Below are 23,138 nucleotides of genomic sequence, written 5' to 3'. Positions count from 1 at the left end.
AATAACGATTTTCTGAAATATTTAGAAGACTCTGAAGAAAATGGGCAGACAGAATCATGTGAAATCAAGTATGTCTTTAAGAACTGATACAGCTTTTTATCCTTGGTGGTTGCACTGGATTGAAAAGACACTTCCAGATCCTTATGAGGTAGTTAAAAGGACTCCCTGCTAACTGTGAACAAGAATCCAAAGGATAAATTTATAACAGTTAATAGTGGATGCCAGGCTTTTCTGTTGTGTAAATTAATTCAAAATGTAGGAAATTATAAACTAGGATTTATAACAATTGAAAAATTGAAAACCTGTTTCTGGAATGATAGACATTTTGAAGTAAGTTTATAATTCCATTTCTCTCACTGAAAAATATGACTTTGATAAAATTATGTATTCTAAGCCTGTTTCTTCCATAAAAAATTGAGGATAGTAATACTTGCTAAAGATTAAATGTTATACATCATGTGATTTTATAAGTATATATATTATATAGATGCACATATATATGTATAGATAGCTGCATATATATATATATATATATATATATATATATATATATATAGCATTTAAGTATGAGCATAGAATATGACATATAGTTTTGCATTAAATTGGTAGATATTCCTGCAATATTAACTTTCTCTTTCATGAAACTGTTCTTTACCATGTAATGAGATGGAGAACACCTAGGAAAGAATACATTTGTTTTAGAAAATTAAAAATTTATTTTAACAACCATTAAATTGATATCCCTTTAGAGATGTCAATTGGGTAGTTGTATACATAGATCAATTCGCCACTTGTTCTTCTCACTTCAAATATGTCAATTAATTTAAGTGACTTTATACATGGTGCATCTTTTCATGGTATGCCCTTTCCATCCACTCTTGTTCTGTCACTTCTTTAAAACTCAGCTGAAGTACTGCTTTCCTTGGGAAGCAGTCCCAGATCCTAGAGTTGATTTAAATGTTCTTGAACTGTGACCCCATATCCATGTGAATATTCTATACTGAAACTTATAAAACTAGTCTGTATGAGCTGACTCCTTATTATATATCTTATCAATGAGAACAATATTCAACTTGGTAATCATAATGTCTATGACAGGTTTGATGCAAATAGATTTGCTAGGTACATTTTTGATCAAATGAATTTAAGCTTATAATGCATGCAATTTTAAAAAATCATTTGGTTTATAGGTAAACTGTTTCTAATATCTGACTTCAGCTCCTACGCAGAATAGATAGAACAAAAGAAATGGAAACAAGGAACATTGTGAGTCACTTTATCCTATTGGGCCTCACACAGAATTCAAAGGAACAGAAAGTCCTTTTTTGATGTCCTTGCTCTTCTATTTATTGACTATGGTGGGCAACCTGCTTATTGTAGTGACTGTAACTTTCAGTGAGACCCTGAACTCACTGATGCAGTTTTTTCTTGCTACTTTATCATTTATGGATGTCATTTATTCCACATCTGTTTCTCCCAACTTGATTTCATGCTTGTTCTTTGGGAAAAAATACCATATCCTTCCAATCCTGTATGATGCAGCTCTTTACTGAACAGTTTTTTGGTGGATCAGAGGTCTTCCTTCTGTTGGTGATGGCCTACAACTGCTCTGTGGCCATCAGTAAGCCCTTGCATTATTTGGTTATTGTGAGGCAATGGGTGTGTCATGCTGCTGGTGGTGTCCTGGGTTAGAAGTTTTATGCACTCAGTAATTCAACTTAGCACTATTTATGGGCTTCCATTCTGTGGCCCCAATGTCATTGATCACTATATGTGTGACATGTACCCCTTATTGAAACTTGTCTGCACTGACATTTCTATCATTGGCTTCTTAGTGGCATCCAGTGGAGAACTGATCTGAAGTTTTGTGTTTCTGCTCTTACTCATCTCCTATGGAGTTATCTTGCACTCTCTACAGAACCTGAGTCCGGAAGGGAGGCAGAAGGCCCTTGAGACCTGTGGTTCCCACATCAATGGGATTGTCTGCTTCTTTGTTCCCTGTGTTTTCATGTGTGGAAGACCTGATAAGACCTTCTCCATTGACAAGTCAGTAAGTGTGTTTTGTACAGTCATAACCCCCATGCTGAACCCATTAATCTGTACTCTGAGAAATTCAGAGATGACAAATGCTATGAGGAAGCTCTGGAGAAGAGATTTATCTCATTGTAAATAAGTGCATAATCCATCATGAAAGGGGTCATTTGACATCATTCTTTGGAATGCAGAAGTCTTCTTAGATCTGATTCTGATTTCCTCTCCATCAAATAATTATAATTAATAATGCAACTGTACAATTAAAGAATACAGTTCTACAATTGTATTGTAAATAACCATTTCTCTCCATTGTACAATGTAAGGTCTATAATGTCTTGTTTACCACATCACCTAGAATGGAGTAATGCATATACCGAAGAATCAATAAGATGTAACAAATTGTGAGGATATATTTATATAGTTACACTTTTTTAACCAATTTATGCATTTTATATTTTACTTATTTTCAGAGGCTGTATTATTTTTGTTATTCTTACCAGTAAAGTTATTCTTTTTATTATGCTATATGAAATATTTAATGGTATATAAGGCTATCTTCTTTATAAATTTTAGTTGCTTAATATACACAATTTTAATATAATGCTAATTTTTAAAGAAAAATTGAAATGTAATAGATAATAATAAATAGTAAAGATGAAAGCCATACAAAATGGGATAAAGTATAGAATAAATTTCCTATTTGTCTCAGCATATTTTCCATTCTCTTCTCCAGAGGTAGTCACTTAATCTGTTTCTTAAGATCTATGATGTAATAATCTGTGTGAATGTAATTTTGCTTAAATATATGTATTTTATTCTGTATATGTAAAGTTACTTTGTGTGTGTGTGTGCAATATCTGGAGGATATTTCAATAGCAGTCCATGTAGGTCTAATTCTTAGTTTTTCTGATACTGCACAATACTCCCTTATAAATGTACAATAAAATTAATCCACCATTCCTTTTCATGTTGCTCCTTAATTTTTTCAATTACATAAAATTTCACAGTAAGTATATATATTTTCATGTGCAAGTATAGGTTCCTGGAAATGGAACAGTTGATATACATATTTGAATCAATTGTCAGATAATATATGCATTTAAGTTGTGGGTATTCATAGTTGTGCCATCTTGAAGTTGTAGTAAGTACAGCCATGCTCCTGCCCACAGTCTGTGAGAATGCTTTTGTTCACATTCTCAACTACTAGTACCTGATAAATACTGAAATTCTTGCTCAGTGGGTTAAGGATCCGGCATTGCCTTAAGCTGTGGTATGGGTCACAGATGCAGCTTGGATCCCGAGTTACTGTGGCTCTGGCATAGGCCAGTGGCTACAGCTCTGCTTAGACCCTTGGCCTTGGAACCTCTATATGCTGCAGGTGCAGTCCTAAAAACACAAAAAGACAAAAAAAATTTGCATCATCATCTTTTTGCCATTGATTTGAAACCCTGGCTATTGAATACTAAAGTCCCAATATATCTGGATCCAATTCAGACCTCTATTTTGTTTCAATGATCTCTTTATTCATGTGTGGGTTGATACATAATATAATTGTTTTGATATATAACAAATTTTGATGCATGATATGACTGGCAGTCCTTCGTTACTATTATTTTTCAGAATTATGCCTAGTCTTGCATATTTGTGGTTCAAAATTATTAAAAATAAAATAAGTTTAAATTTAAATAAGTTAAATAGAGTAGTTTAAAATCAAAATAATTTTACAGTTATGTTAAACTCATGAAGCCCTCATTATAATAAAATTATAATAAAATTAGCTATGCAGATAAGAAGTACCCATCCTTCACTGATACCATGGCACTTCAGATCAAATTTAAATAAGGGCGAAAAAAATCCCTCCTCCCTTTGGGAAGGTGGAGCTGAAATGAAATTAAGGAATATGATTATTGAAAATTAAGGTATATGACTTTCAAACTCCACCTTCCCAGTGAATATTCTGCCTATGCAATTGGGTGCCCCCATAACTGGTGTTCCAGAGAAATGCAGGACAGTGCCTTAGCTCTCTGCCCACCTCTCTTTAAGAGGTGTTTTTCTTACTCAAATAAGTCCTCACTTTTCTTTCTCAAAAAGCAAAATAAAACAATGTTACAACAACCAAAAAGTAAGTTTAAAGTAGTCTAGTCACAAAGCAGTGTGTACTGGAGCTGGTGTCATTCTGCCAGTGGGAAGGGTCAGGCCAGGGTGGTGCTGGCCCAGTGAGTGGGTGGGATTGAAAGGACTGGCAGCAGGGCCATGATGGTATGTGGCTGTTGTTGGGGGAAGGAAGCTTTAACTCAGTGCATCCTGGGGCTGGTGCTTTCCCACTAGTTGATGAGACCAGAACTTGGTACTGGTGCTAGCCCACTGATGGTGGAGCCAGGTTCTAGGGTCTCTGGCTGTGGGGCCAGGGGTCCCAGAACTTGTGTTGTCTCATTGATGGATGATGCTAGATCGCAGGCATTCTGAAGCTAGTGCCTTCCTACGAGTGAGTGGACTTGATCTTAACATAGCTGGCTGAAGAGCCTTGATGGTCCCATGCCTGGTGTCTAGTGGTGTTTTAGGCAGTGGTTCAATGGGTCTTGGGGTTAGGGTTGCCTCACACATGGGTGGAGCCATGTCCTAGAGTCTCTGCTTTTGGGGTCCTTGGGTCCTGGAGCTGATACATGCCTGTAGGAGGATGGGTTCAGGGACCAATTATTCCCAGGGCCAGTGCCTACACCTCTGAGTGGGGCCAATCCTAGATTTGGTGCTGGCCCACTGGTGATTGGAGCCTGGTTCCAGGGACATCTAAAGGTTCAAGAGTTCCTACATTATTAGCTGGCTTGCTGGTGGTTGGGACTATGTCACAGTCCAGGTACTTGTTTGGCCTGAGGCTTCCTAGGAATGATGCTGACTGGATGCTGGGCAGGGCTGGTGGCCATTGGTTGGGCTACCAGTTGTGGTTGTCAAGGAGGAGGGGGAGGGATTGGGATGGGCTGGGAGTCTGGGGTTAATAGATGCGAACTATTGTATTTGGAGTGAATAAAAAATGAGATCCTGTGATTAGCATAGGGAACTATACCTAGTCACTTGTGATGGAACATAAGGGAGGATAATGTGAGAAAAAATATGATATGACTGGGTCACTTTTCTGTACAATAGAAATTGACAGAACACTGTAAACCAACTATAATGGAAAAAAAATTTTTAAATCATTTAAAAAAAAGCTAGCGGAAGGATTCAAAAATGGTGCTTCTTAGCACCAGTGTCCTTTTTTGTAAGCCCCCCAAAATGGATGCTGCCAGCATCTATCTCCCCAGGTGAGCCCCAGCTGTTCATTACCTCTCCAGGAAGATGCTCCAAGGTCAACAAGTGATTTTGATCCAGGCATTTTCAAATGACTGCTTCTGCCTTTGGTCTTGGAACATGTATGATTTTGTGTGTGCCTTTAATAGTGGAATCTCTATTTTGCACAGTCTTCTGGCTCTCCCCAAAGTAAACCATGAAGGCCTTCAAAGGTAAATGTTTTGGGGGCTTATCTTCCTGGTGCAGTAATTATGGGACTGGGGAGCTTAATGTGAGGCTCAGGCCCCAGACACCTTAGGGAGAAACTAAACAAACTGTAGTTGTTCTCCCATCTGTGGGTCACTGATTCTGGAGGATGTGATTTGACCATTCCATGTGTCTGCCACTCCTACCTGTCTTGTTGTGGTTACTTTTTAAAAAATATTTTTAGTTGTGAGGGATCTTTTCTGCTCATTTTCAGATTGTTCTCAATGATTGGTTTCCATGTAAACAGTTGTAGCTTGGGGAGGAGGTGAGCTCAGGGTATTCCTACTGCATCCTCTTTAACCACTCACCTCATATGCCAAGGCCACATTGTTTTGAATATCATAGCTGCATAATATTTTGGAATCAGGGAGTATACGTTTAACAACTTTGGTGTTTTTCAAGATTGTTTTGGCTATTTGGAATCCTCTGAGATTTCACATAGATTTTAGGATGGATTTTTCTGTTTTGGCAAAAAACAATTTTGAGGTATTTTTTTCATAAATAGGAAAATCTATCCTAAAATTTATTTTGAGGGGATTTTAGCGGGGATTGCATTGAATCTGTCGATCAATTTAGGGAGTATTCACATGTCAATAACACTAAATATTCCAGTTCATGAATGTTTTCCATGTATGTGTGTCTTCCATAATATCTTTCAGCAATGCTTTGTGGTTTTCATCATACAAGACTTTGTTTCCTTGGTTGAGTTTATTCTTTTTTTTTGTCTTTTTTTTTGACTTTTTGCCATTTCTTGGGCCATTCCCATGGCATATGGAGGTTCCCAGGCTAGTAGTCTAATTGGAACTGTAGCTACGCCAGAGCCACAGCAACTTGGAATCTGAGCCACGTCTGCAACCTACACCACAGCTCACAGCAACGCTGGATCCTTAACCCACTGAGCAGGGCCAGGGATCGAACCTGCAACCTCATGATTCCTAGTCAGATTCGTTAACCACCAAACCATGATGGGAACCCCCTGGTTTAATTTATTCTTAAGTATTTTATTATTTTGATGCTTTTATAAATGGAATAGATTTCTTTCATGGGGTTGGAGGGAAAACTAAACTTTCTTTAGTAGGAGTTCAGGTTTGGAATTGTTTTCTTAATATGTTCTTAGGGTTCAACATCATTTGACTATATATGACAGATCCACAGCTTACCTCAACTCAACATTGTAAGGTTGGAAGCTTTCTCATTAAAATCAGATACAAGACAGGACTGCACACTCTCCTCACTCTTTTTAATGAGTTACTGTAATAAAAACTTCCATGAAATTCTTTGAGTTTTCTACATATATATGCTGATCTCTGAAGTGTGGTAACTTTACTTAATTTTACTTTCTTTGTCTGTAACAGTGCTTCCAGGGGCAGCCACTTCTTAGCTTTTCAATCTCAGCTTAAATATCACCTTTTAGCAAAGGTCTTCTGATTACTTTATCCATAATAGAATTTTCCCTCATTTCCTGTCCAGTACCCTATTTGTTGCCTTATAAATGGTGAATAAGACTACCCCTACTTTATTAAACTGTCTCCTTCTTTGTGTCTGACTCTATCATGAGAATATAAATTCCATGCAGGAAAAAATCTATTACATATTTTCCCCAATTTATTAATAAATGTGAACTGACAGATAACACAGTTCTTGGTGTAAAATAGGTACCCTAAACTTAAAAAAATAACTAACAATTGGATACATTAATTAGATATTAAATCTAAAGTGTTGATAAATTTTCATTTTTTACATTTATTTATTTTTTTATGTCTGCCCCTGCAGAGATTGAATCTGAGACATTGCAACATACACCATGACTGTGGCAACACTGGATCCTTTAACCCATTGCACCTAGCCAGAGATCAAACCCAAGTCTCTGCAGAGAACGGAGTTGCTCTAGTTGGATTCGTAACCCACTGTGCCACAGCAGGAACTCCTATGATAATTTTATATGTGTGTGTGTGTATATATATATGTGTGTGTGTGTGTGTGTATGTGTATATGTATGTATATTTAATTTATATATAACTGAGATACTTGAAAATAATGAACCCTAAGACAAATCTGTTGTTTGTGTGATGGAACTACAGTGTCAGCCATTTTTTTTCAGCAAATTTATTTATGTGTGTGAATGTCTTACAAATACTTTGAAAAGTGAAATTTAGTGATCCAGTAATGTTTAGTGTTTAGAGTTTTGTCTGGTTGATCAATGTATGTTAACTAAATAGGATATTGAAGACGTGGGAAATAGAAAATACCTCTTGATCAATAAGTAATAAGCTACAAATGAGAGATCAAGTTGTAAAATAAAGCATCAATAACAATGAAAATGGTAAACTAAATATTTTTTTTAAAAATCTTTACCTATGTTATAGAATGCTAAATTGATATTTGGCAGAGTTGATAAGGAAATGGGGAATGACAGTATTGTCAGCTGAGTCTGGCAGTGTCTTTGGTCACATAAGACAACATACAATGAACATTACAGAAGATGGAACAACATAACCTTCAAGAGTATATCTTTTTGAATGTTGTAACTGACAAGGGCTTAATCTCTAAAATATACAATTAACTTATAAAACTCAACAGCAGAAAAGCCAACAACCCAATTGAAAAATGGGCAAAAGGGCTAAATAGCCATTTCTCCAAGGAAGATACACAGATGGCCAACAAACATGTGAAAAAATGCTCATTATCACTGATTATTAGAGAAATGCAAATCAAAACTACTATGAGGTAATACCTCACACCAGTCAGAATGGCCATCATTAATAAGTCCACAAATAACATGCTGGAGAGGGTGTGGAGAAAAGGGAAGCCTCCTATACTGTTGGTGGGAATGTAAGCTAGTACAACCACTATGGAGAACAGTATGGAGATACCTTAGAAAACTATACATAGAACTACCATATGACCCAGCAATCATACTCTTGGACATATATCCAGAAAAAACTTTCCTTGAAAAAGTCACATGCACCCATATGTTCATTGCAGCGCTATTCACAATTGCCAAGGCATGGAAGCAACCCAAACGTCCATCCACAGATGATTGTATTAGGAAGATGTGGTATATATACACAATGGAATACTACTCAGCCATAAAAAGAACAAAATAATGCCATTTGCAGCAACATGGATGGAACTAGAGACTAATACTGAGTGAAGTAAGGCAAAAACAGAAAAACAAATCCCATATGATATCACATATATCTGAAACATAATATGGGGCACAAAGGAAACTCCACAGAAAAGAAAAAACATGGACATTTAGAACAGACTTGTGGTTGCCAAGAGGGAGAGGGAGGATGTGGGAGGGACTGGGAATTTGAGGTTAATAGATGCAAACTATTGCCTTCAGAATGGATAAGCAATGAGATCAGGCTTTACAGCACTGGGAAATATGTCTGGTCACTTGTGATGGAGCATAATAATATGAGAAAAAAGAATGTATACCTGTTTGTGTGACTGGGTCACCTTGTTGTGTATTAGAAAATTGATGAACCAACTATAAAGGATAAAATAAAAATCATTCTAAAAAAAGTATATCTGATCTCTAGAATGAAACTCAAGGATTTAAATTATTGTAGCAAGTAACTTAGAGTTCGTAAAAAAAAAAAAAAAAAACTTTGTAATTTTCTTCTTATTCTCCACAATGTGTCTGTTACTTTATTGTAAAGTCAAAAAGTTCTGCAACATTTTTAGATATTAACACTAAGAACATTGTGCCCCTACTCAAAGTAATAAATATAATAGAGGATGCTATGCAACTTATTATTGATTCTTTATCAAAGTTAAAATTACATTAAAGCAAGACTATGGTCCTGGGAACTGAAAACATAATAATTTCATAATTTTAGAATAGATGTTTACTCATTTATTTATTCACATATGCATCATTCATCCCATCAATAGGTCAGTAAACGAATAACTTTCAAACATCTGCTCTTTCCTGGTTTTATTTTAAAAGGTACTCATACAAAAGCAAGTTATTTAGACATATTCTTTCTTCTATAAAGTGATGGACTAGAAAATACCATACAAACATAAACTTAAGTGTTATCAGTATTTAATGACAACATTCTCGTATGCTGAAAGAAAGCTTACAGGATTGTGTGAAAAAATAAATTTTCCATCTAAATAATTTTAAATAAAACTAGAAATTGTACCCTGTATATGACAGGTGTCCTAATAATTTTATCAAAATATTGTTATTCAGTGTAAATACTACAAATTCAATTTTGCCTTTATGTTGTACATCATCTGACTTTTATGACAAATACACCAATGTTTGTAATTCACACAAGAGTGGAGGTTTTGCATTCAGTAGTAATTCCAATATTTACATTAAACCAAACATCGGGGCCAGAATCACATGCTTTTATAACTGCTGGGTTTTTTTCCATCCCAGGGCCTTCAGCAATGCTCCTCGAAAATATAGGGTACAACTGAAAACATTCAAAAAAAGGGTGGAGTCATTGCATTTAAGTTACTCAATATATTACCTAAGAACCTTCCTAGGCTATCTCCACGTTTTCACTCTTTGAGTAATATTTTTGTATAGATATTTGACTAATGAGCCTTCAGTTTGTCTTTCTTTCCATGGGAATTCAGACCTATAGCTAGGAATTCATGCTTTCATGTTCAGGGACTGGGGTCATGAGCAGAGGTTTCAGTGTAAAGATCTTCAGGGACTTTCAGACACTTTAAAAACTCCTTATCACCCTTCACACAAAGCCCCTTAGGAGCAGTCTCAGCCAATCTCTGTGTTCAGGTATGTAATACCAAATACCTTACTTCCTTACTTCTTACTAATTATGGATGAGAAGAGCCAGTAAGTATCTGGCAAACTATCAACTCAAATCAGACTCAGAACAGAGATGGTATCTACTCTGTTCTCTTTTCCAAGTCACTCACATCTCTGTCCACTGAGTGTTAAGTGGAAGTGGTGGTGATACAATTTAAGCAAGAGTTTCTATCATCTCTATTGATAAATTGGACTGGTTGAGCCTTTGTACAGAGTGATGACCAGACATCACAGGGAGTATATTTCCCCTTAACCTAAAAAAGAATGTTTCCTGCCATAGAACTGGCAGAATTGATGGATGTATTTACAGGTGCTCTACCCAGGTCAGAATCTTCTTAACTGTCTTTGAAATACAGGATTCTGTGTCTCCTGGAAATACTTCTTAGTTATTTAATGCCAACAAAAACATGTTTTCTCCCCTTCCTGCTTTCTGTAGTGTCCAGGGTGATAAACCCTGGGATGAAAAGATTTCCTGGTGTCAACAGTCAGTCTCTCTATTGCTAATGGATGCTGAGAATCCATATTGAGTTGCTGTGTTTGTCCCTATCACAATACACATCTATTTTTATAGAGACCAATAGACCATAGTCTTGAAATCATATCACAAGCTATTAAAATTAATTTCTGGTAAATAATGACATAAATGATTAACATTATGTATCTTTTAAAATGATATTTACTCAGAATTTATTATTTTAGGAAACATTTAATTTTTTTCAAAAGCAAATAAGAAACTATTTGGAGGAGTCCCCATAATAGCTCAGTGATAATGAAACTGTCTAGGATCCATGAGGATGAGGGTTTGATCCCTGGCCTCACTCAGTGTGTTAAGGATCTGGCATTGCCATGAGCTGTGGTGTATGTCACAGACATGGCTCAGATCTGGCATTGCTATGGCTGTGGCTGTGGCTGGCACCTACAGCTCTGATTTGATTCCCCACCCCAGCCTGGAAACTTCCATATGCTTCAAGTGTGTACCTAAAAAAGCAAAACAAAAACAAAACAAAAACACTATTTGGAAAAATTAAAAGAGCTCTTATAAAAAGAAAATGCTAAATCAAACAAAATTCTAAAGAAATAGGAGAAAACTGGGGCTGTTCTGCAGAAGCTCATCTCAATGGCATACACTGACCAAATTAAAAAGAGTCCTCATTGTGTCATCAGTTACATTTCACAAAATGCAATTAATAACAGATAAAGATACATACAAATGCCCTCATATTCAATAGTTATTTGCACAAATTTAGATACAATGAATGCTATCAATGATATTTTTCATCTGTTTAAATTAAGTATATATTTATTGAATATATTATCTCAGAATGAAACATGCACTGAGTTGCTTTATGTGTAAGAAACACAAAAAAAAACAAAATCATAATACCATGCCATTAACAAATATCCTCTACAGACTCCTTGAGAAAGTAAATCTCATTGGGTCTAAATTGTCTCATCAGACATATAAATAATTATATCCACCTTCTAGGTCACTTCTGCAGAATAATGAATCATGATTTCAAAGATTCTGGTATGTTCTGGACACAGAGTATATTGCATGCTAAATAATGATAGCCCCTCCTCCACTCATTTCTCTCTAGAAGCAAAATAATCAGATCAACCTACACCTTACACATTTTAAAAAGTCAAAGCAGGCTTTAACCTATTTAAAGAAGAGAGGTGTAAATTGTGTTTTAATTAAGAAAAGAAAGTGGGTGTTCCTGTTGTGGCTCAGTGGGTTAAGGCCTCGATGTTGTCTCTGTGATGTTTTGGGTTCAATCTCCAGTCTCACTCAGTGGACTAAGGAACCAGTGTTGCTGCAAACTCTGGTATTGTTTGCTGTTGGCTTAGATTGTGTTGCTGTGGTTGTGGCATAGGATAGAGATGCAGCTCTGAGATTCAACCACTGGCCCAGGAATTTCCATATGCATCAGGTGTGGCCATTAAAAAGGGAAAAAAGGAAGAAAGGAAGAAAGGAAGGAAGAAAGAAAGGAAGAAAGGAAGGAAGGAAGGAAGGAAGGAAGGAAGGAAGGAAGGAAGAAAGAAAGAAAGAAAGAAAGAAAGAAAGAAAGAAAGAAAGAGGAAAAAGAAAAGAGCAAAGAAAGAAAGAGCAAAGAAAAGAAAAAAGAAAAGAAAGTGCTTATGGAAAAAAATTAAAACGTGTCTAAGAATCTAAAAGATAGAGGGATAGAACAAGGATAGAAGAGTTTCATTTGGTCAAAGAAAGGAAATGTTATTTAATAAAAGCATATTCAGAATTTCTGAAAGATTATAAGAAAGAACAGTTTGAAGTGTAAGTCTCCTGGGTGGAAACTGAATCAAAGTGGTGATGCAATGACTGTTAAGGAAAAACCCAGAATATTGAAAGAGTTTCCCACAGAAGTAAGAAAATAGACTTGTGGTTGCCAAGGGGAAGGGGGAGGGAGTGGGATGGATTGGGAGCTTGGGGTTAATAGATGCAGACTATTGCCTTTGGAATGGATTAGCAATTATATACTACTGTGTAGCACTGGGAGATATGTCTAGTAAATTTTGATGGAGCATGATAATGTGAGAAAAAAATTGTATACAGGTTTGTGTTAACTGGGTCACCATGCTGTATACTAGAAAAAAAGTATTGGGGAAATACAAGGATGATGACAAAGGATGAGCTGGAAGGAAGGTCTGAAGCACCTAAGGGGAAAAAAAACAACAGCTAGATATCACTGCAGTCATCATCACCTTATAGGTAGCACTGCTTTATCATTAGAAATACAAACACACATGTAGGCATGCATATGTATATGTAAATACATACATATATATATATACATGCATGTATATATTCCTGAAATTTATATTAATAAATTACATATGCATAAAATACCTATATATAAAAATATAATAAATTAATGGATATTTATCCAATATAAGATATATCTTGCAATGTATAAATACATTAATAACTTGTTCAAGCAGGTCTAAGATCCAGAAATGGTTCTCTGGAGAGTTGTATTTCTCAGCATTGTGAAAAGATGGAGAGGAAAAAAAAATTAAAGAGGTCTGAAACTTTTAAGTGTTTGTGAACCTAAGTAAACTGATTTTAAATGAAACATTTAAGAATCTCGTATCTAACAGATGGCCAACAAACACATGAAAAAATGCCCAACATCGCTGGTTATAAGAGAAATGCAAATCCAACCTACCATGAGATACCACCTCACACCAGTCAGAATGGCCATCATTAATAAATCCACAATTAACAAGTGCTGGAGGGGCTGTGGAGAAAAGGGAACCCTCCTGCACTGTTGGTGGGAATGGAAACTGGTACAGCCCCTATGGAGAACAGTTTGGAGATACCTTAGAAATCTATACATAGAACTTCCATATGACCCCGCAATCCCACTCTTGGGCATCTATCCGGACAAAACTCTACTTAAAAGAGACACGTGCACCCGCATGTTCATTGCAGCACTACTCACAATAGCCAGGACATGGAAACAACCCAAATGTCCATCGACAGATGATTGGATTCGGAAGAGGTGGTATATATATATACACAATGGACTACTACTCAGCCATAAAAAAGAATGACATAATGCCATTTGCAGCAACATGGATGGAGCTAGAGAATCTCATCCTGAGTGAAATGAGCCAGAAAGACAAAGACAAATACCATATGATGTCACTTATAACTGGAATCTAATATCCAGCACAAATGAACATCTCCTCAGAAAAGAAAATCATGGACTTGGAAAAGAGACTTGTGGCTGCCTGATGAGAGGGGGAGGGGGGGGGGAGGGATCGGGAGCTTGGGCGTATCAGACACAACTTAGAATAGATTTACAAGGAGATCCTGCTGAATAGCATTGAGAACTTTGTCTAGATACTCATGTTGCAACAGAAGAAAGGGTGGGGGGAAAATGTAATTGTAATGTATACATGTAAGGATAACCTGACCCCCTTGCTGTACAGTGGGAAAGTAAAATTATAAAAAAAGGAAAAAAAGAATCTCGTATCTAACAGGAGACAACAAAAACAAAAACGTTTTACCATCTATTACTCTCTTGCCATTTCCCCCATTGGAAGATAAAAAGCAACAAAATAAATGACTCCAGAGAATCTCCCTCAAGTGACTGAATTCATTCTGGGGGTCTCAGACAGCCCAGAACTCCAGATCATCCTTTTTGGCATTTTCCTGGTGATCTATGCTCTGACCTTGGCAGGAAACTTGGGCATCATCACCCTCACCAGTGCTGACTCTCATCTTAAGCCCCCATGAACTTTTTCCTCCAGCATTTGGCTATCATCAGCCTTGGTAATTCTACTGTCATTGCCCCTAAAATGCTGTTTACTTCATGGTTACAAACAAAACCATATCTTAATATGGGTGTTCAGCCCAGCTAGGTAGATTCTTAGTGTTTATCATGGGTGAGATTTTCATGCTGGCTTCCATGGCCTATGACCACTATATGGCTATTTGCAAGCCCCTGATCTACTTGGTGGTGTTTTTTTCCCACGGATCTGCCTTCTCCTCTTGTCCCTTATCCACCTCTACAGTCTGACCACCACCCTGACGCTCTCTTCCTGTGTGTTCTCTGTGTGGTATTGCTCGTCCAATGTGATCAACCATTTTTACTGTGATAATGTCCCTTTGTTAGCCTTGTCCTGTTCTGATACATACATTCCAGAAAGAGCAGTGTTTACCTTTTTGGGGGCGAACTTGTTTTTCTCTCTGATTATCACTCTAACATCCTCTTTCAACATCGTCCTTGCCAATTTGAGGATACGTTTCTCAGAGGGGTGACAAAAAGCCTTTTCCAGCTGTGCTTCTCACTTGATGGCTGTCACTGGGCTCTCTGGGACACTTCTCTTCATGTATTTGTAACCAAGGACCAACCTGTCCTTAGACACTTATAAGTTGACTTCAGTCTTCTACACCCTAGTGATACCAATGCTGAACCTCCTCATCTACAGCTTAAGGAACAAAGATGTAACATTGAAGAGATTTCTGGATATTCTCTGTCAATCATTCAAATCAATGAAAATTTTAAATGACACCTCCCCTTATTTAAGGGTTTATTTTCTCCTGCTAAGTGAAAGGGCAATAGTTTTTAAAATCAATTATTTTCAATGGAAAAAAAAACCATTAATGCTCTTCATACCAAATTTAAATTTCCCTGTGGAAAAATGTATTCATTGTAAAAAGAAAATGCACTGATATAAGTAAAAAATAATCATTTGAATGTAAACACATTTTAGAGTAACATGTTTACAAATGAACTTGTTTACAAACTGGAGTTCCCATTGTGGTACAATGGAAATGAATACTACTAGGATCCATGAGGATGTGGGTACAATCTCTGGCCTCACTTGTTGGGTGGAGGGTTCAGCATTGCCTTGAGCTCTGGTATAGGTTGCAGAAGGGGCTCAGAATCACCAGTTGCTCTTGCTGTGGCTGTGGCTCCAATTTGACCCCCAGCCTCAGAACCTCCATATGCCACAGGTGTGACCTTAAGAATAAAATAAACAAACAAACTTATTTACAAAACAGAAATAGACTCATAGAGATAGGAAAAATATTTGTGGGGAAGAGAATGGATAAAGTAGGATTTGGAAATTAAAATATGCACACTATATATATAGATAACCACAAAGACCTACTACACTACAGCACAGGAAACTATACTCAATATTGTTTGCTTTTTTTTTTTTTTGGCTTTTTAGGTTCAGACTGCAGTATGTATATACACTGCTGTACACATAAAACTTACACAGCCTTGTAAATCAATTATATATCAATAAAATTATTTTTAGTATATGAGTTAGTAGAGTTAGTAAAGGGTTTCCAGAATTGCTAAATATGGAAGAGAAAGCATTGTAGCTCATGATGGAGGAATGCATGCAGGAATCATTTCTTGGATGATTGTCAAAAGTCAGGTAAATCAACTTCCTTGTCACTAATATCTTTTCTACAACTGTTAAAAGTTGTACAACTTTTTGCCACATTTTACCCATCAGTTTATCAACTTTTTGGACTGTTATCATTGACTTAAAATAAATTTACACGGGAGAGGACAAGATGGCGGAGGAGTAGGGGGACACGCTCGCCCTCTCCCACAAACACCACAAAAAAAAAGCACATCTACAGAATAAATGACTCGCACAGAACAGCAACCAATCGCTGGCAGAGGAACCTAAACTCCAATAATGGCAAGAAGTTTGTGACATTACTGGGCAGAACGGGAGAAAAGAGGAGAGTGAGAGAAGGTGAATCCGACCGGGACGGGCACTCCCGAAAGGGAACTGAAGAGGAGAAAGGGATCCCGCACCCTGGAAAGTCACCTACTCGGGGGAAAGATCAAACGAACCAGAAGAATCTCCAGATGCAGAGAAGAGTGTAGCAGTAAGTTGGAGTACGGAAAAGCCGATCAAGAACCGAACGGACCATCTGAACTACAGGCACAGTCACCAAAAATTGAGATGCCTGGGTGGGGGCTGGGCACCGAGTCCTCGGCTCCAGAGGTTGGTCCCCGAGAAAGGGCCGGGGGAAGCCTGGGTGGGGGCTGGGCACTGAGACCTGGGCTCCAGAGGTTAGTCTCTGGGCTGGGGGGGTGGGGCAGAGCAGAAACTGCTTGGGAGGTCTAGAAACCATTTGACGGGGCAGAGACTGCCTGGGAGACTAGAAAACAAAGCTGTCACAGAGGAAGGGAGCAATACCCTAGGGGCAGGGAAGTGGAAAGCCGCATCAGAGGGAACCTGGGAGAAGAGCCTGGTCTGCGCCCGTGCTGGGGAGGGGAGAGAAGAAGAGGTGGGTCCCCATAGAATACCCCCCATGCCACAGCAAGCTTACAGGCCCGCTAGCTAGCTGAAAGCTGTGCTTCCCAGTGCATCCCCTCCCCCCACCCCCACCACCCCCTACGCTCTCGCCCAACCTGGGGCTGCCTGCCATCCAGGAGGGCTGGCCTCCACAACTGCCTGAAGCCTACCACCGCAGGGGCTGTCCCTGCACAGGCCTGCTTGTCCTTTGGAGGGGCTACACTTCCGCAGAGTAGCACCAAACACCACCAGCCACCGAGAAAAGGCCTGCAGCCCAGAAAAGCTAGAACAAGCCTAGCCAGGCAGTGAATAGGTCTGCCTAATTCCTGGATGGTTTTTCTGAGTCGGGCTGCCCCGGGGAGGAGCCTCTTCGGTTTCCAACGGCCCTGCTACCCGCCCAAGCCCCCAGGGGGTGCCCTAGTGGATCAGCTGCATGGGACTGCCAGCTCCAGGCAGGACTCCCTACAGCCCAGAAAAGCTGCAACAAGCCTGGCCGAGACGGGAAAATATCTCAGACGGTCTTTCTGAGTCAGGCTGCCCCAGGGAGGAGCCTCTTGGGTTTCCAGTGGCCCTGCTACCCGCCCAAGCCCCAGGGGGTGCCCTAGTGGATCAGCTGCATAGGACTGCCAGCTCCAGGCAGGACCCCCTGCAGCCCAGAAAAGCTGCAACAAGCCTGGCCGAGACGGGAAAAGATCTCAGATGGTCTTTCTGAGTCGGGCTGCCCCAGGGAGGAGCCTCTTGGGTTTCCAGCGGCCCTGCTACCTGCCCAAGCCCCCAGGGGGTGCCAAGACCTAGTGAACCAGCTGCATAGGACTGCCAGCTCCAGGCAGGACCCCCTGCAGCCCAGAAAAGCTGCAACAAGCTTGGCTGAGCCAGGAAAACATCTCAGACGGTCTTTCTGAGTCGGGCTGCCCCAGGGAGGAGCCTCTTGGGTTTCCAGTGGCCCTGCTACCTGCCCAAGCCCCTAGGGGGTGCCCCACTCCCACAGAATAGCTGCTCAGCACCACCAGCCCCCTGGAAGAGCCCCTGCAGCCCAGAAAAGCTGCAACAAACTTGGCCAGACTGTGAAAAGATCCGCCTACATTCTCAGGCCGTCCTTCTGAGTTGGGCTGCCCTAGGGAAGAGCCTCTTAGGTTCTCAGTGACCCATATAGCTGCTCCAGCCCCCAGGGGGTGCTGCACTCCTGAGGAACAGCTGCCCAACACCGCCAACCCTTGCAAGAACCCCACAGCCTAAAAACACCAGAGCAAGCTCTGCATGACCAAGTGAATTCTGCTACCACCGTGGTGTGGACCTCCCAGTCCTGTCTGCCCTCAGGAGGTCCTCCTTTGCTTCAAAGAAACACTGTTAGCCCCATCAACACTCCAGAAAAGCCACACTGCCTCAAAAAAGATTGACCAACAATGCCAGCCCTCAGGAAATATTCCCCGGCAGTGACACGGCAAACACTGCCCGATAATGGAGAGTACAACTCCCTCAGGAGAAAGAAAACAACAAGGAAGATGAAGAAGCAGAGAAACAACCCCCAGTCAAACCAACAGGAGAACTCACCTAAAACAGTCAACAATGAAACAGATCCCTGCAGTCTGACAGACCTGGAGTTCAAAAGAGAAATAGTGAAAATACTGAAGGAATTAAGAGAAGATATGAACAGTAATGCAGATACCCTCAGAAAGGAACTAGAAAATATAAGGAGGAGCCAAGAAAAACTAGAACATTCATTTGCAGAGATGCAAACGGAACTAAGGGCAGTAAAAACCAGAATGAATAATGCAGAAGAACGAATCAGTGATATGGAAGATAGAATAATGGAAATCACTCAATCCGGTCAACAGACAGAAAACCGAATCAAAAAACTGGAAAACAATATGAGACCTATGGGATAATATAAAGTGGGCCAACCTACGCATAATAGGAATTCCAGAAGGAGTAGAAAATATAAGGGGATGGAAAATATATTTGAAGAAATTATCGCTGGAAACTTCCCAAATCTAAAGGATACTGGGTTCAAGATACAAGAAGCACAGAGGGCCCCAAACAAATTGAACCCAAATAGACCCTCACCAAGACACATCATAATAAAAATGGCAAAAGTTAGTGATAAAGAGAGGATCCTAAAGGCAGCGAGAAAAACAGAATGTTACCTACAAGGGAACCCCCATAAGACTATCAAGCTGATTCTCTACAGAAACACTACAGGCCAGGGGGAATGGCAAGAGATATTTAAAGTGCTCAAAGGAAAAAAATACGCAACCTAGAATACTCTATCAGGCAAGAATATCATTTACAATAGAAAGGGAAATAAAATTTTTTTCCAACAAACAAAAACAAAGAATACAGCAACACAAAACCCAGGCTAAAGGAAATATTGAAAGGCCTTCTCTAAACCAAAAAGAAAGGAAGGAAAGGAAGAAGAAAAAAGAAAAAGAAAAAAAAGAAGAAGAGGAGAGAATAGGACTGAGGAAACACACATCAGAGAGCAGTCACTCAAATAAGCCAGCATACAGATTTAATCATGAACATGCTTCAAACAAAATAAAATTAAAAAGAAAAAAATAAAAAGAGTCATCAAAACCATAAATGTGGGCAAGGGATGTTAGGAAGTAAATAACCCTTTTTGTTTGTTTGTTGTTATGTTTCTCTTCTTAATTTTAATATAGTAATGAAGTGTTTGAACTTACAGGACCATCAGGCTAAAACACACAATTATGGGAAGGGGTTAGATACTTAAAAAACAGGGCAACCACAAGCCAAAACCAAATATCGCATTTGCAAAAATGAAAAAAAATACACTCAAGCAGATAATAACAAGAGACCATCCAACCAAAAAAAAACAAAAAAAAACAAAAAAAAAAAGAAAGAAAGGAAGAATGGAGAACCATAGAATCAACTGGAACACGAGGTTCAAATGGCAATAAATATACATCTATCAATTATCACCTTAAATGTCAATGGACTGAAGCCCCAATCAAAAGACACAGAGTGGCTGAGGGGATAAAAAGGCAAAAACCTTCAAATGCTGCCTACAAGAAACTCACCTTAGGACAAAAGATACATATAGATTGAAAGTGAAAGGGTGGGGAAAAATATTTCACGCCAATAGACGACAGAAAAGCAGGAGTCGCAACACTATATCAGACAAAATAGACTTTAAAACAAAAGACATAAGAAGACAAGAAGGACACTACTGAATGATTATGGGATCCATCCAAGGAGAGGATGTTACTATCGTCAACATATATGCCCCAAATATAGGAGCACCCTGATACATACAACAAATATTAACAGACATAAAGGGAGATATTGATGAGAATACAATATAGTAGGAGACTTAATACCCCCTCACATCAATGGACAGATCCTCTAGACAGAAAACCAATAAAGCAACAGAGATCCTAAAGGAAACAATAGAAAAGTTAGACTTCATTGATATCTTCGGACACTACATCCAAAAAAAGCAGATACACATTCTTCTCAAGTGCTCATGGAACATTCTCAAGAATCGACCACATATTGGGACACAAAGCGAATCTCAAAAATTTAGGAGCATAGACCATTATCTCAAGTATCTTCTCTGACCACAATGCCATGAAATTAGAAACCAACCATGGGAAAAGGAAAGAGAAAAAACCTACTACATGGAGACTAACAACATGCTACTAAAAAACCAAGGGTCAATGAGGAAATCAAGAAGGAAATTAAAAACTACCTTGAAACAAATGATAATGAAGACACAACCGCTCAAAATCTATGGGTGTGTGAAAGCAGTGCTCAGAGGGAATTTATAGCAATACAGGCCTTTCTCAAAAGAAGAAAGTTCCCAAATGGACAACTTAACCCTCCAGCTAAATGAATTGAAAAAGAGGAACAAAAAAGGCCTAAAGTCAGCAGAAGGAAGGGAAATTATAAAGATCAAAGAAGAAATCAATAAAATAGAGACTCAAAAAAACTAGAGAAAATTAATAAAACCAAGAGCTGGTTCTTTGAAAAGGTGAACAAAATTGACAAACCCCTGGCCAACTCTCTAAAAGAGGAGAGAAAGAACCCAAATGACCAAAATTATAAATGAAAAAAGGAGAAAATCACAATGGATGCAGCAGGAAATACAAAAAACCATAAGAGAATACTAGAACAACTATACGGCAACAAGTTTGACAATCTGGAGAAAATGGACAATTTCTAGAATATTACAGCCTGCCAAAACTGAATCAAGTAGAAACAGACCAACTGAATGGACCGATCACTAGAAATGAAACTGAAGAGGTCATAAAATCACTCCCTACAAATAAAAGTCCAGGACCAGATGGCTTCACAGGTGAATTTATCAAACAGATAAAGAGGAATTGGTGCCCATCCTCCTTAAACTCTTTCAAAAGGTTGAAGAAGAAGGAATACTCCCCAGACATTCTATGATGCCACCATCACCCTCATTCCAAAACCAGACAGAGATACCACCAAAAAAGAAAACTATCGCCCAATATCATTGATGAATATAGATGCAAAATTCTCAACAAAATCTTAGCCAACCGAATCCAACAACATACCAAAAAAATTATACACCATGACCAGGTGGGGTTCATCCCAGGTTCACAAGGATGGTTCAACATTCGCAAATCAATCAGCATCATACACCACATTAACAAAAAAAAAAAGTCAAAAATCATATGATCATCTCAATAGATGCAGAAAAAGCATTTGACAAAGTCCAACATCCATTCATGATCAAGACCCTCGCCAAAGTGGGTATATGAGGGAACATTCCTGAATATAATCAAAGCCATTTATGATAAACCCATAGCAAATATAATCCTCAGTGGGAAAAACTGAAAGCCTTCTCACTCAAATCTGGAACAAGACAGGGATGCCCACTCTTACCACTTGCTCTTCAACATAGTATTGGAAGTCCTAGCCACAGCAATTAGACAAACAAAAGAAATAAAGGCATCCATATAGGAAGAGAAGAGATCAAACTGTCACTGTTCGCAGATGACATGATACTATACATAGAAAACCCTAAGGACTCAACCCCAAAACTACTTGAACTGATTAATCAATTCAGCAAAGTAGCAGGATATAAGATTAACCTTCAGAAGTCAGTTGCATTTCTGTATACCAGCAATGAAATATTAGAAAAGGAATACAAAAATACGATACCTTTTAAAATTGCACCTCACAAAATCAAGTACCCCTCGGAATAACACCTGACCAAGGAGGTAAAGGACCTCTATGCTGAGATCTATAAAACCTTAATCAAAGACATCAAAGAAGATGTAAAGAAATGGAAAGATATTCCATGTTCCTGGATTGGAAAAATCAATATTGTAAAAATGGCCATACTACCCAAAGCAATCTACAGATTCCATGCAATCCCTATCAAATTACCCAGGACATTTTTCACAGAACTAGAACAAACAATCCAAACATTTATATGGAACCACAAAAGACCCAGAATCGCCAAAGCAATCCTGAGAAACAGAAACCAAGCAGGAGGCATAACTCTCCCAGACTTCAAGAAATACTACAAAGCCACCGTCATCAAAACAGCATGGTACTCGTATCAAAACAGACAGACAGACCAATGGAACAGAGTAGAGAATCCGGAAATAAACCCTGACACCTATGGTCAATTAATCTTTGACAAGGGTGGCAAGAACATCAAATGGGAAAAAGAAAGTCTATTCAGCAAGCATTGCTGGGAAACCTGGACAGCTGCATGCAAAGCAATGAAACTGGAACACACCCTCACACCATGCACAAAAATACACTCAAAATGGCTGAAAGACTTAAATATACGACAGGACACCATCAAACTCCTAGAAGAAAACATAGGCAAAACACTCTCTGACATCAACATCATGATTATTTTCTCAGGTCAGTCTCCCAAAGCAATAGAAATTAGAGCAAAAACAAACCCATGGGACCTCATCAAACCAAAAAGCTTTTGCACAGCAAAGGAAACCCAAAAGAAAACAAAAAGACAACT

The 23,138-nt window shown here is 38.7% G+C and overlaps 2 pseudogenes; both read left to right on the top strand.

Moving 5' to 3' along the window:
- Positions 1-1,480: 1,480 nt before the first annotated feature.
- On the top strand, positions 1,481-7,994 carry LOC125112984 (olfactory receptor 4A47-like; annotated as a pseudogene).
- Positions 7,995-14,444: 6,450 nt separating this feature from the next.
- On the top strand, positions 14,445-16,387 carry LOC125112983 (olfactory receptor 8J2-like; annotated as a pseudogene).
- The last annotated feature ends 6,751 nt before the right edge of the window (positions 16,388-23,138 follow it).

The sequence above is a fragment of the Phacochoerus africanus genome, chromosome 12 (genome assembly GCF_016906955.1).
Source record: "Phacochoerus africanus isolate WHEZ1 chromosome 12, ROS_Pafr_v1, whole genome shotgun sequence".
NCBI classification, from domain to species: Eukaryota; Metazoa; Chordata; class Mammalia; order Artiodactyla; family Suidae; genus Phacochoerus; species Phacochoerus africanus.
Note: the sequence above shows the minus strand (reverse complement) of the source record. Positions and strands in the feature narration are given on the sequence as shown.